The sequence below is a fragment of the Hyperolius riggenbachi genome, chromosome 1, assembly GCF_040937935.1.
Source record: "Hyperolius riggenbachi isolate aHypRig1 chromosome 1, aHypRig1.pri, whole genome shotgun sequence".
Lineage (NCBI taxonomy): Eukaryota > Metazoa > Chordata > Amphibia > Anura > Hyperoliidae > Hyperolius > Hyperolius riggenbachi.
The window spans coordinates 512178165-512191877 of NC_090646.1; the positions used below are offsets into that span (position 1 = coordinate 512178165).

General features: G+C 43.5%; 3 non-coding genes across 3 annotated transcripts; 1 reads left to right on the forward strand and 2 right to left on the reverse strand.

Moving 5' to 3' along the window:
* Positions 1 to 7533: 7533 nt before the first annotated feature.
* On the reverse strand, positions 7534 to 7605 carry TRNAD-GUC (transfer RNA aspartic acid (anticodon GUC)). The gene has a single exon. It is a non-coding gene; the product is annotated as a tRNA-Asp (tRNA).
* Positions 7606 to 8215: 610 nt separating this feature from the next.
* Positions 8216 to 8288, reverse strand: TRNAF-GAA (transfer RNA phenylalanine (anticodon GAA)). Its single transcript has one exon. It is a non-coding gene; the product is annotated as a tRNA-Phe (tRNA).
* Positions 8289 to 8492: 204 nt separating this feature from the next.
* On the forward strand, positions 8493 to 8564 carry TRNAA-UGC (transfer RNA alanine (anticodon UGC)). Its single transcript has one exon. It is a non-coding gene; the product is annotated as a tRNA-Ala (tRNA).
* Positions 8565 to 13713: the final 5149 nt, after the last annotated feature.

Genomic DNA, 13713 nt, shown 5'->3' on the forward strand with positions numbered 1-13713 from the left:
TCTGGCTTTTAAACACAGGTGATGCCTCCGTGTATTTGGGATACTGGTGATGGTTGCATTCCCTGTGGGGAATTATATTACTGGTGCAATATATATATTGCTTGTAGTAACTATATACTAGGTTACAATTGTGTTGTTTGTTCTGGTTTATTTCAGAGCATAGCTACTGAATCATCAAGAAGCTGTTAAGTCCAGGAAGCAGTGTCCCTGTTGAAATGTTAGTTTTCTGATTCCTTGGAATAAAACGCAATGGGGTTGATTCACTATAACAAATAGCATGCCTTATCAGAGTTAACACGCCTTATCAGAGTTACCGTGGCATTATCAGAGTAGGGTCTCAGGGCAGGACGAGTGGAGCTCTCGTCATTGCCAATTAGCAGGCATACGGTCGTAGCGCTCGCTATGCTACGCTGATGAGGCGTATTAACTCTGATAAGGTGTGTTAACTCTGACAAGGCACGCTACTTGTTATTGTGAATCAACCCCTATGTCAGCAGTGCTCACTTAGGGCCATATTCTATTGCTGAACTCGCCAGCGCTAAGCACTGGCGAGTTCTTAACTTAAGCGATGGGGGCATCGCCTAATCTTATTAAACTTTAGACCCCCCCAGGCGGAAAAAAACTCGCTTGGGCGGTATAATTGCCCAGCGAGTTCTTAACACGGTATCCAGTTACCCTTTGCATGCCTCCGGGAAGCGATGCTTACCGGCAGACATGAGCGTTAGCTTAGACCTGCAAAAAGCAGGTCTAAACCAGCTAACGCACGTCGGCACCGCAGCATCTGGGGGTCTCCTTTAATAAGGAGACCCCCAGAGCTCCCGTTGGGTCGCCGCACACTTTAGAAGCCCCCCACGTAGCTCTGCCAGGCACCCCTGTCATTATACATACTGCCGCCGATCACCCGACGCCTCTCGCCGCAAATTCCGTCGCATAATTACAGTGTATCTAACACTGTAATTACTGTCCGCATAGGAGCCCGGGCAAAGCATCTTTGAATCTGCAGCTGGGGCTCCCCATTGGTCTGAGCCATTGTATTGGTTCAGACAGCGGACCAATGGGGAGCCCCGGCTGCAGATTCAAAGATGCATTGCCTGGGCTCCTATGCGGACAGTAATTACAGTGTTCGATACACTAATTACACAACGGATTTTGCGGGTGATCAGCGGTGGTTTGTATGACAGGTGCCTGGCAGAGCTACGTGGGGGGCTTCTAAGGTGCGCGGCGACCCGACGGGAAGCTCTCGGGGTCTCCTTATTAAAGGAGACCCCCAGATGTTGCGGCGGAAGATGGCGGCGGATGTTTGGCGTGTTTGCGCATGTGTGGGGAGTGAGGCCGTGGTGCTGAAGGACAGCACCAGAGCATTAACCTCACTCCCCATCGCCCGGTAATAGGGAGCATCGCTCAGGCTTTTGCCTGAGCAATGCTCCCTAACGATCGGCCATCACGCGAAGGATATGGGCAATCGGATTTGTCAGTAATCCTCACGTGATGGCAAGGTGATAAGTAGCTCGCATCTGCAAGCTACTTATCACCTTGAATAGGATATGGCCCTTATGCTGGGAATACACGGTTCGTTTTTGCCTTCGTTTAAACCTTCGATTCGTTCGGTAAACGAATCGAGTGTTGAAAACGTATGTGAAAATAGTCATAATCTCATTATAGTTTCGATTAATAGACCCCAAAAACGAACGACTAGTGATCGAACATGTTTGATATTATCTCTCTTTATCCATCTAATCGAGCCATTGGTAGGCTTGATGGCTGTTCAGATCGATTATATATTCGTTTATGCTAGTCCGTCCCTGTAAAAAGGGATTTTCGTTTCGTTTCTTTGCAGCCTTCGATCATTGGAAAAACGAAACCATCAGAATCGAAAAAAAAAACGAAACCGTGGGTGGTGATATTAACCGTATGACCGATTATTTCGGGATCGAAAAGGACAAAAGGCACAATCGAAACGAAGGTTTAAACGAAGGCAAAAACTAACCGTGTATTCCCAGCATTAGAGTGTTGAATGAAGAATCAGCAGGTTCTTATAAAGATTTCCTTAAACTTATGATTAATGAATTGTTAGAATCTTATCAAGGTTTTTAGAGAAGCTATTTCAAGTTCTGTTGTTTAACCTGTTGCTAATCAACCACTTGTAGCAATTACTCAATCGCCTGTTACTACTGTGATTACTCAGTCACCTGCTCCTGCTTCTCAACCAATTGTTCAATTACCTGTTAGTACTGCTGATAAAGCTGTTGCTTCTGGGTCGGCTGTACAAGATGATATTGAACAGTCTGTACCAGTGCATGTGCATAAAAAGGCTATTGCTAAAGCAGATTGTCCAGTCCTGTCGGATTCTGAACCTGAAGACTATATGGATGATTTATCAGACTGTTTTTTATTTTTTTTTTCTCAAACTCCGCATACACCCGGGACTTTGACCCAACTCAGCGCTGCGTAATATGTTGGCACTTTATAAATACAATAAATAAATAATAACTTAAACAGACTGGCTTCACTGCAGCACTCCTGTGTTGGATTAGGTTTGCATTGTCGATTGATACTCTGTTATCTTACTCTATTTTCTCTTACATTTTTTTTTGACCAACAGATTCAGTCATTTTTATTATACAAAGGTGTACCACAAGAACACAAACATTTATCCTGCCCTATCACCCCTAACCACTTGATACATACACACTTCCATTTACACCAGAACATTATGGTCCCTAAAAACACGGTTAATTAGTTTGAATTCTATCTTGTGGGCAATGTTTCCACCACTTGCATGTAACAGAGTGGCGTACCGGAAAGATTCTACTAAGGGAAACTACATCTGCCAAGTTCAAAGGGAATGCTAATCACAACAGAGAAAGAACATGTGTGCATCAACCAAGTGAACCTGACAAATCTGGCTTTGCAAATTTGGCCTATTGGCTAATCACGAGACATTGCTCATGCAAATAAGCATTTGCTTTCGCATGCCTAAATATGCAGGGTCAAAAACCGCAAAACAATCGCCCTGCGGGAATTAGTTCATGCTATATAGCACTATCCAGGGGCGCCACGAGGAGGCTTCCCATTGCTGTATAGCATGAACTAATTCCCGTAGGGCAACCGCTTCGCGGTATTGGTTTTTGACCCTGCAAAGTTTGGCATGCGAAAGCAGATGCATTTCTGCGTGAGCATGTCTCATGGTAAGCCATTTTAGCCAGACTTGAAAGGGTTAAGCTTGGTGTAGAGCACGCATACATTTTCTTGTGATTGAGCAAGTTCAAAGGGAACCCAAACTGAGAGTGTGAGTGTGATTCTTAGGAGGAAATGTCTGACAAAGAGAAAGATAAACCTTCCAGATTTAAGTTTGCTGCCAGTGAAACAGATGAAATGTTGAAAGTGATTTCTAATTCATTAGTACTGAAACTAGAGGTTGCTGAGACTGTTTCTACTCCTGATGCTTTACATGTTGGCATGGAAGGGGATCATCCAATGTTTTTTTTCCGGTTCATGCTTCAACTGAAACTATTATTAATAATCAACGGAAAAATGCTGATAAAAATGTTTTCTTTTCTGGAGGTTTTAAAAGGAGATTCTCATTTGCAGAGGGAGATTGCAAACACTGGGATAAATGTCCTAAATTGGACACTGCCTTCTCTCAAGTAGATAAGGATAATGAACTCTCTTTAGAAAATCCAGGTCCCCTCAAAGATCAGTTAGATAAAAAAAAAGCAGAATTTGCATAAAAAAAAACCTTGGTCAGCAATCTATGCAAATTTCCGCCCTGCTGCTGCAACCATGTGTAGCACGTACGCTGGGTCTGTGGAAGGGGGGGGGGGGGGGGGGGAAGAGTGTGGGTGGCAACTGGGCTCATTTCTACTACAATGGAAAAAGTTTGCTACCAGACCATTCATTTGAACTTGATTCAGGTGGGTTATCATATTGTGTTTCAGGAGAAACCTCCAGAAAGATATGGAGGAGGAACATGTACCCTTTAATTTAATTCTTCAGGACATGTTAGTAAGGAGAGGAACAAAGAAAAAGAACAAAGGAAATTATTTTACTCAAATTTACTTGTGAAGAAACAGGAACATTTTGGTTAATCCTAAATCTGAAGCACCTGAATTTACCAACAGAGAGAACACAAAATGTTGACGATTCTTTTCCCTTAACATCAGAGATTGTCCGACAGCAGTAGACACATTGGGGCAGATATGGGACTTCAATCTTGCATTTGCCTTTCCTCCTCTGAATCTTTTACCTTTAGTACTAAGGAAAATTGTAGTGCCCAAATGACAGTAATTTATTATTATTATTGATTTATATAGCGCCAGCATCTTCCGTGGTGCTGTCATTCTCATAGCACTGAATTGGCCAAAGAGGTCATGGTACCCTTTACTCATTAAGTTGAGGATAGTGGATCCATTAGTCTTACCCCTTCAGAAAAACATATGACAGTCCAAGGGCAGGAAGTTACGTAAATATCCACAGTGTCGGGCATACCGCTAAGGAAGATAAACACAGCCTCCATTTAATTCTGTACAAGATATGGACTTGCGTTTACTTATGATTAAGACGGTATTCTTGATTTCAATCACCTGTGCAAGATGCATCAGTGAGTGAAGCCACATACACATGTTCAGCAAGTCTTTTAAATGCACAATTATCATTTTTGTCAAGTATGACTGATAAGATGCAGCTCAAGTCAATCCAATTGTTTGATTGACTTGAGCTGTGTCTTATCAGTCATTGGTCTCCTCTTATCGGTGATAACACCTTGTCATCTTGACAAAAGTTGTCCAACTTCTTCAAGTTGTTTGATAATCGTGCATTTAAAAGACTTTTGTTGAGCGAATGAGCGAGTGTATGAGCCTTCAGAAGTATCATTTTGGAAAGAGCCCTATTGCACCATTCATAAAGATAGAGTAATTCTGAGGACTAGTGCAGAGTTACCTAAAGTAGGGGATTTATTTTACAGAATGCAGGAAATAATATTGCCATCTTCTTATCCAAATAGCAAAAAAAAAGAGTGGCATCAAGTAGACATTAGAGAAATATTAATAGCTTATTTGAATAACGTAGAAGCCATAAGGAAGTCTGAAGCCTTATACTTTTTATTTATTTATACGTAAATTTTACAGGCAAATTGATTGGTTCAAAGGCATCAAAAAAGACTAAAGCAAATTGGATCAAGTTATGTATCTTAGAAGCCTATAAAAATATGGGAATGGATTCTCCTAAAGATCTTATGGCTGATTCTACCAGAGGGACAACTATGACCTGGGCTTTCATAGCTGGTGCTTCACTTCTGAAGATATGTAAAGCAGCGACATGGAAGAATCTGGGGATGTTCATGCGCCACTACAGACTGGATCAGATGTCTGCATCGGATCAAGACTTTGGAAGGAAAGTGTTGCAGGCGGTCAGCTCACCCTAAGGTTGGTGATGTATTTGCTTGTTCATCATCTCAAAGTATACTTGTCCTGGAGGGTTATTGAGAAAAAAACAGGGATTAGCTTACCTGGTAATGCTATTTTAAGTAACCCACTCTATATGAATATGCAGTTAAATTATGTTTTATGAATTATATGATTACTGTGATTTGTTTATGTATTATAACTGATATAGTTTTGATGTTTTATAAGATATCTTACACTATTGTAGTAGTGTTATGGTGTTGAGGTAGTTTATAGACCTGTTAGTTTTTTTGCTTGCATACATACTGCCTGACACCTGACTTTGTTTTAGTTTATAGGCCATTGGATGTTTCCTGGGAGGAGTCAGATCTCGAATTGTACCTGTCCTGGAGGGTTCCTTTAAATAACATTACCAGGTGAGCTAATCCCCGGTTTCTAGTTTATACCACAGTATATCCTCAGCTTTGCAGTGCTTGCTAAGATTGTGGCCAGCTAAAGCCTTGGGCAAGACTCCCCAACACCGCTACTGCCTATAGAGTGCGCCCTAATGGCTTCAGCTCTGGTGCTTTCAGTCCACCGGGAAAAAAGCTCAATATAAATGTTCTTTGTCTTGTCTGTATCTGCTGGTTGATATTGGGATCCATCTATTAATATTTAGTATTTTAGCCCTGCCATCTTCTGCTTTTACAGAGTGTATATTCCTGTTACCAACAGTCCCTCAGAGGGTCACACAATCTAATACCTACTGCTGGCAAATGCTGGGAGCTCTCTATGACTGGTGGCATGTATTTGGAGCCATCTATGATATTGAGAGCCACCTAAGAATAAATATAGGCTATTACACAGGCCCTAGAAGTCTCTGCATCCCTCAGCACAGTTCCACTCTCACCCGGCCTTCTGCTGTCCCCTCCGTAGTGGGTGGCGACCCACCCGGGTTGGCGGCTTCTGCGCATGTGTGCACAGCTCACGGTTGTGCTGTGGGGCCGAGAGCATTCTGTGCAGAACCACGAGTGGCGCGTGCATATGCAGATGCCACCAACCTGGCCAGGTCACCGGCTGCTTCGGAGGGGAAAGCAGAAGACCAGGTGAGAGCACATTTTAGATGTGATATCGGTATTATGTAATTTTTTGATTAACCACCCTGGCGTTCTATTGAGATCGCCAGGGCGGCTGCAGGAGGGTTTTTTTTTAATTAAAAAAAAACTATTTCATGCAGCCAATTGAGATCGCCAGGGCGGCTGCGGGAGGGTTTTTTTTTAATTAAAAAAAAACTATTTCATGCAGCCAACTAAAAGTTGGCTGCATGAAAGCCCACTAGAGGGCGCTCCGGAAGCGTTCTTCCGATCGCCTCCGGCAAGCATAAGTAACAAGGAAGGCTGCAATGAGCAGCCTTCCTTGTTTGGCTTTCCTCGTCGCCATGGCGACGAGCGGAGTGACGTCATGGACGTCAGCCGACGTCCTGACGTCAGCCGCCTCCGATCCAGCCCTTAGCGCTGGCCGGAACTATTTGTTCCGGCTGCGCAGGGCTCGGGCGGCTGGGGGGACCCTCACTCGACGCTGCTCGCAGCGGATCACCGCAGAGCGGCGGCGATCAGGCAGCACACGTGGCTGGCAAAGTGCCGGCTGCGTGTGCTGCTTTTTATTTTATCAAAATCGGCCCAGCAGGGCCTGAGCAGCACCCTCTGGCGGTAATGGACGAGCTGAGCTTGTCCATACCGCTAAGGTGGTTAATGGTAAACTGTAGTGTGTCTCACAGTAATACTAGCAAAGTTTTTTTTTATTTTTCTACCCCTTTCAACTAAAGAGAATAAAAAGTTTATTAAAAAAAATAAAGTAACAAGCTACTATTACTGCCATACGGTGCAGCAATATGGCTTCTGGCTTTGAAAAAGAGCTACTGAGCTTGAAACAGCGGGCTGTCAGCCGCTAAGGCCATTTTTATCGATGACTTGTCATTTTTTATGACTTTTTCAATAAAGAGCTAATAATTTACTGAAGGTGGTGCCTGCTTCGCTTGGGTCTGCAAGCACATTTCTCAGGTTTGCGTTATAAATTGTGATGTCATGATTAATACACTGACTGTTCACTGCATATCTGTATGTCACAAAGAAGTAAAAAAAAAAATATTTGCCTCCCCGTCGGGGAATCGAACCCCGGTCTCCCGCGTGACAGGCGGGGATACTTACCACTATACTAACGAGGATTGGCTATGAGGTATTGTGCTTTTCAGAGTCTTTTATACTGTCGATGCCAAAACAACTATGGTAATGAGCAAATGACTGGTGTTTTTCAGTCTCTCCTGCTATCCTTGCCTAAACAATTATACTGAGGAGGACTGGCTGTGAATAGCTGTGCAACGTCTAAACTATTCTAATGCATATTTGACTATGAATGCCTGCCTGTGCTTCTCAGAGTCTCTTATTCTGTTCATGCCTAAACTAAGTGGACTTGCTATGAATGGTTGTGCTTTTCGGAGTTTCACTGTCCCTGACTAAACACTTTTTGTCATTATCTCTAGTGTTCATTACTGCATATGTGAAAGTAATCATCCATTCCACTGTGATCATGTTTGCTTTGTGTTCGCTGTATTAGAACAGTGTGTTGCAGGCTCGTCTCAGAGGGATGATGTAATACAGCATGACTTTCATTGTTCAGGACTGTCCTTACCCACATGAGCAGAGCACTATGCTGCTCACACACTGTCTGTACGGTTAAAATAAGAAAGATTCCTTGGAAGCTGGACAAAGAAATCCTCACAAGAGAGCAGAAAAAAATGTTAGTTAAACCACAATAAACGAATGCAAGAAAAAGACTGCCGAAACCCGGGATCGAACCAGGGACCTTTAGATCTTCAGTCTAACGCTCTCCCAACTGAGCTATTTCGGCACCGCATGTTTGCAGGACTGTGTGGTCAGCTGTGATAAAAGAAACGTGCAGCTTGAGAATGGCCTCATTGGTGGGGAATCTCTGGAATGGGTGCAGTTGTAAATAACGCCAATGCTCTCATCTATAATACTATCACTGAGCACTGTTGTGAACAGAACTCAACAAGCTCCTTGTAGGAGCAAATCTTAAATAGTCTATCAGGAAGGGGATGTAGCTCAGTGGTAGAGCGCATGCTTTGCATGTATGAGGCCCCGGGTTCAATCCCCGGCATCTCCACTTTTAAAGATGACAGTAAAATTCCCTAAGGGCACAGTCACACTAGGGATTGCAAAATCGATAGCTATTTACGACAGATTTTTTTCACATATATTTCTTTTGGGTAATTTTCATGATTTTTTTTTAGCGATCGCAATTCACTTTTTTTCATCATTTCAATCGTGGTCACTGTAAAATCAAGAAAAAGCAGTGATTGAGGCAGTCACTTTTCAAAGCGCTAGCAATCTACAGGAATCGGTGGTAAACACCCGCAAATCGCCCTAGTGTGAATGGGCCCTAACTATGTAGCCTGCATCTATGTGATATTGCACTTCTATGTCCTGATAAAGGGGCTGCCTTTTTTTTACTACTTTACAGTTATATTGTAGGTGACAAGTTAGGACCCATTTCCACAAAAAAAAATAATCACAAATGCATGACAGTGCCCTTGTCCACATTTTACAACATGCTATTTTCCATGCAGTGCAATTTTTGTGTGATCGATCAAATTTAAGGGTTCAATTATGTTTGCAATTTTCTGACAATTTGCTATGGAAATTTTTTTGCAGTCACTGCTATTGAGTTTATGGCCTAGTGCACACGAAAACCGCTAGCAGATCCACAAAACGCTAGCGGTTTTGGGTGCGGATGACAGAGTTTAGTCCCAGTGCACACCGGGCAGATCTTGATGCGATCCGCCGGGTGTTCACCGGCCGCATCAGCATCCGCATGGCTAATGTATCTCTATGGGCTGGTGCACACCGGCGGTTTGAGGTTTTTAGCAAACCGCAAACGTGCAGCAAGAAGCACGTTTGCGGCTTGCTAAAAACCTCAAACCGCCGGTGTGCACCAATTCAATTCAATTCACTCAATTCAATTCACTTTATTGTCATTGTGTAACACAACGAAATTACTTTTCATGACAACCCCACGGTGCATATAGGGAACATAGTGATAGTAACAAGGAAGAGAAATTATACAAGTATGCCAGGTATTACAGATTTAAGGAAAGGTGGGGGGAAAGGCTGCGCATCCCTAAACACATGTTGCAATTGAATGGTTAATCGCACAGGCATACACCGCCTCTGCCAGACTGAAAAATGCATGCCCTGCATCCAAGACAAGTGCTAACATTTATTAAACTAGGAGGTACTTTAGCTTCCAATATGGTTTGCATGCAAAGTTAGGGATGCGCAGCCTTTCCCCCCACCTTTCCTTAACTTTGTAACTATGTAACTGTCAGGTTAGCTGCTCCCAGCCCCTCCTCCTGAGTTTCCTGTTTGCATGATAAGTAGTAGCAGATCTGCATATGATTTGCATCTGAATTGAATGCGAAGTGTGCAGAGAGTCTATATAGGTGCTGCACACTGAGCTGGTGGTCATTTCAGATGCAGCCTTAGTGGTATGCGCTGGCGTTCTCCTCGCAGGTATTACAGATGTTTAAACAATTTGTACACAGTGTTAATTATTTCAGAGAGGATTCAGAGTTCATCAAGTTTATGGCAGATGGGAAAAAGCTGTCTTTCAGTCTGTTTGTGTGAGTGTGCGGATTGATCTAAAACGTTTACCTGATGGAAGGAGCTCAAACAGGGCATTTCCAGGGTGAGTGTTGTCCTTGATAATGTTTTTGGCCCTTCTCACGCTGCAAGCCCATAAAGATACATTAGCCATGCGGATTTTCAGGTGGATTCGGCCGGCGGATCCGCCCGGTGTGCACTGGGCCTAAAGGTGGCCACACACCATACAATTTTTAAAATATCTGTTCAATTTAAGAATTGCAATCCATTTTTCTGACTAAATGTAACATTTCAAAAATATGACCAATGTACCACACACGTATGTTCAATTTTTTCCTCAATTATGATAAAAATGATTGGAAACTCAGAGAAAATTGCTTGGGTGTGTATATTAATAAATTAACAATCCAACACACACCATACAATCTTTAGTAGAAATTGAAGAGAAATATCTGGCATTCCGGATCGATTTAAATCGAAAAAAACAGGAAATCCGATCGGATTTTTTCAGTCGAATGAAAAAGCTTTAGATTTTTTTGAGAGATATGATAGTTTTTATCGAATAACTGTAATCGGATCATTTTATTGTATAGTGTGTGGCCACCTTAAGTCACATGCAGGATTAGGCCTGGAACCCACTAGCAGCGCTTTTCTAAGCCTTTTCTAAGTGCTTGTGATTTAAAAAGCTCTTGCTAATGTAATGCTATGTGTGTGATCACACTTGAGCAATGTGATTTTTTTAAATTCACCCATAGCATTACATTAACTGGAGCTTTTCAAATCACTGGTGCTTAAAAAAAAGAGTTGCTAGTGGGTCGCAGACCTAATTGCAGCATGCATTACATTCGCATTTGGATAAAAATCAAATAACAGCAGTGGGAACAGGGCACCATGGTTAGATTGATAACCATGGTGCCTTGCGAAAGCGATTTTTAGGATCGAAACATGGCCAGTAGAAAAGCACCCTTAAAGAAAACCTGAGGTGGAGGAAAATAGTAGAGTTGTACTACCTGGGGCTTCTTTCAGCTCCTCCCATTGTCTTTCAAGTCTCTTGATTTCCACCTGGTCCCCCCCTCCCCATTCTGCCACTGTCCCCTTTGGAAAGATTGACGCCTAGTGGGCTACTGCACATGCACAGTCTCGGCCACATGCATCTTCGATACTCGGGAGAGTTCTTGTCATGCACACAATGCTCCCGGCCACAAGGAGTTGGCATATGCCAATTCACAGTTACCTGTGACAAAAGGGGGACAGCGGCAAAATGGAGGGGACCCAGAGAACACGGAGGAACCTGAAAGACTATGGGAAGGGGGAATGGTACGCCTCCACCTTGTTAATGAATACATTTGATTGATTTCAAGCAGTTTGCTCCAGTATACCTGTAAGAAAAAAAAACTCCAATGGAGTACTTACCTCAGGAGGGAAGAACCTCTGGATCCTAATGAAGCTTCCCCCGTCCTCTTCAACCTTGGTGTACCGGCACTGGCAGCCCCTGAAAATCCGCCGCCAAGCTTGTTGGCAGGCGCAGAAGGAGCTTCAGCGTGGTAATATTTCCAATCTACGCTCCTGCGCAGGCATAGTACAAGCTTCCCCTCAGGCTCAGGCTGAAATAGCCAAGCATGATCAGGTTCGCTTTACTGCACAGCCGCCTGCACACTAGAGCAGACCCTGTCCAGTTCGGCTATTTCCACCGGAGCCCGAGGGGAAGCTTGTACTGTGCCTGTGCAGGAGCACAGATTGGTAAATATTGCAGCATACTGTTTGGGTGCTGCCAGCGCTGGATCCCCGATGCTGAAGACAGAGGGAGACTCATTAGGGTCCCTAAAGGCTTCCCCCTCCTGAGCTAAGTGCCCCATATGGACCGTTTTTTCATTACAGGTGTCTTCTAAAGAGTACTTACAAGCTCCGTCTTAATACAGGCGGAGGGGGGGGGGGGTGTTAGGGGGTTAGAAACGCTCCGGTCCTATCGTCTTCAGAGCATTGGTGATGCTCCACCCCCCTCCTCAGTACAGTGGCGGCCATGTTTCTGAAGCTTGCCAAAGCTCTTCAGAATCTTCCGCCTGTGTGGCCATGGCCTGCCGCAACCTGGCAGCCACCAATCAGGCCGTGGCTGCTGAGCTTTAGGCAGACCACAGCCACACAAGTGGGGCATGGCCAGAGCCTCAGCGGCCAGTTTGATAAAGAATCACCAGGGCCCAACAAGGAGGGGGGGCGCCAGGATGAGTAAGTATTTACCCTCGCGACCCCTTCCTCCCCCCCCCCCCCTTGGGATGTGACAGTAATATGATAGCAGGATGAAAGTGCACTTTCTGCAGATATATTTATTTTATATGTCTTTTTGTTATGTTTTGTTCCAGTGCTGGTCGTAATGGAAAAGTCTACGCTTACGGATCATTACGCGTAATTTTACGCTATTACGCATTACGCAATTACGGTTACGGCGTAGGAAATTATCTACGGTTCATCACTGTAATTACGCGTTAACTTACGCAGTTACGCGTAAGGATACCGTAATGTAGGCGCTTACGCTACGATGTTACGCGTAGTGCCGTAATACCCATTAATGCGTACTTTTTGACGCATACGGACGATGTGTACGCAATAGCCGTCAATGTGACAGCTATTGCGTACACATCATTCGTATGCGTCAAAACGTACGCTTATATACTGAAGGGCGGGAGAAGATACTATTGGTTGCTTAGGATGTTGACTGACTGGCTACTCTTAGAAAAGGGGAGTTTTTACGTTAGTAATTACGCGTAAAATTACGCGTAAGTCTTTGTAAAATTACGCATACCTAGTAATTACGGTAGACAGCATAATTACGATACCACTTAACTGCTTACGTGTAAATAATTACGCGTAAGACAGTAAGTTACGCGTAGCGCTTAAGCGTAAATTTACATTGAATTACGATGCGTAATTACGCTCATGCGTAATTTCGGCCCAGCACTGGCTGACACCTTCTGTCCCAGAGAGTGGGTGGCTACAATGGAGGACTGAAGGGATTTGAGACACATCGCTGGAGGAGGTAAGAGACTGTATTTCAAATACCACTGCTGAGCCACTACTTTACCTATAGGGGAGCAGAGGATTATAGGACCCTTGGAGAGCGAAGGAGAAAAGAAGTCGGGCACCCCTCTCCACGGTTGTGCATGGGCACAGTTACTTTTGAGTCCCTGAAATGAAGGAATTGTGTTAAAAAATGCTTTTGTTGTCTCACATTTTTATGCACTAGTTTGGTTCACCCCACTGAATTAAAGCTGCTATCCCAATTGGACCAGGGCTTTTATTTGGATTATTAACACAGGATTTTCTACCAACATTCTTACATTTATAATTCCAAAGAATACAGCAATTCCATAGACTGCTCAGACTCTATCCAGTTATTATTCCTACTTTACTTTTTCCAATATTTTACGATATCATTCTGTTCCTTTGATACATCATTTTTCTCATGTTTCTGTACTCCCTTTCATGCACTATTTTGTTATAAAATAAACAATGAAAAAATTATTTAAGTGCTTGTTCTGAATATACTCCTGCCTTTCAGAAATGAAATTTACCATAACTGTTTTATCAATATATACAGTGGCTTGCAAAAGTATTTGGCCCCCTTGACGTTTTCCACACTATGTCACATTACTGCCACA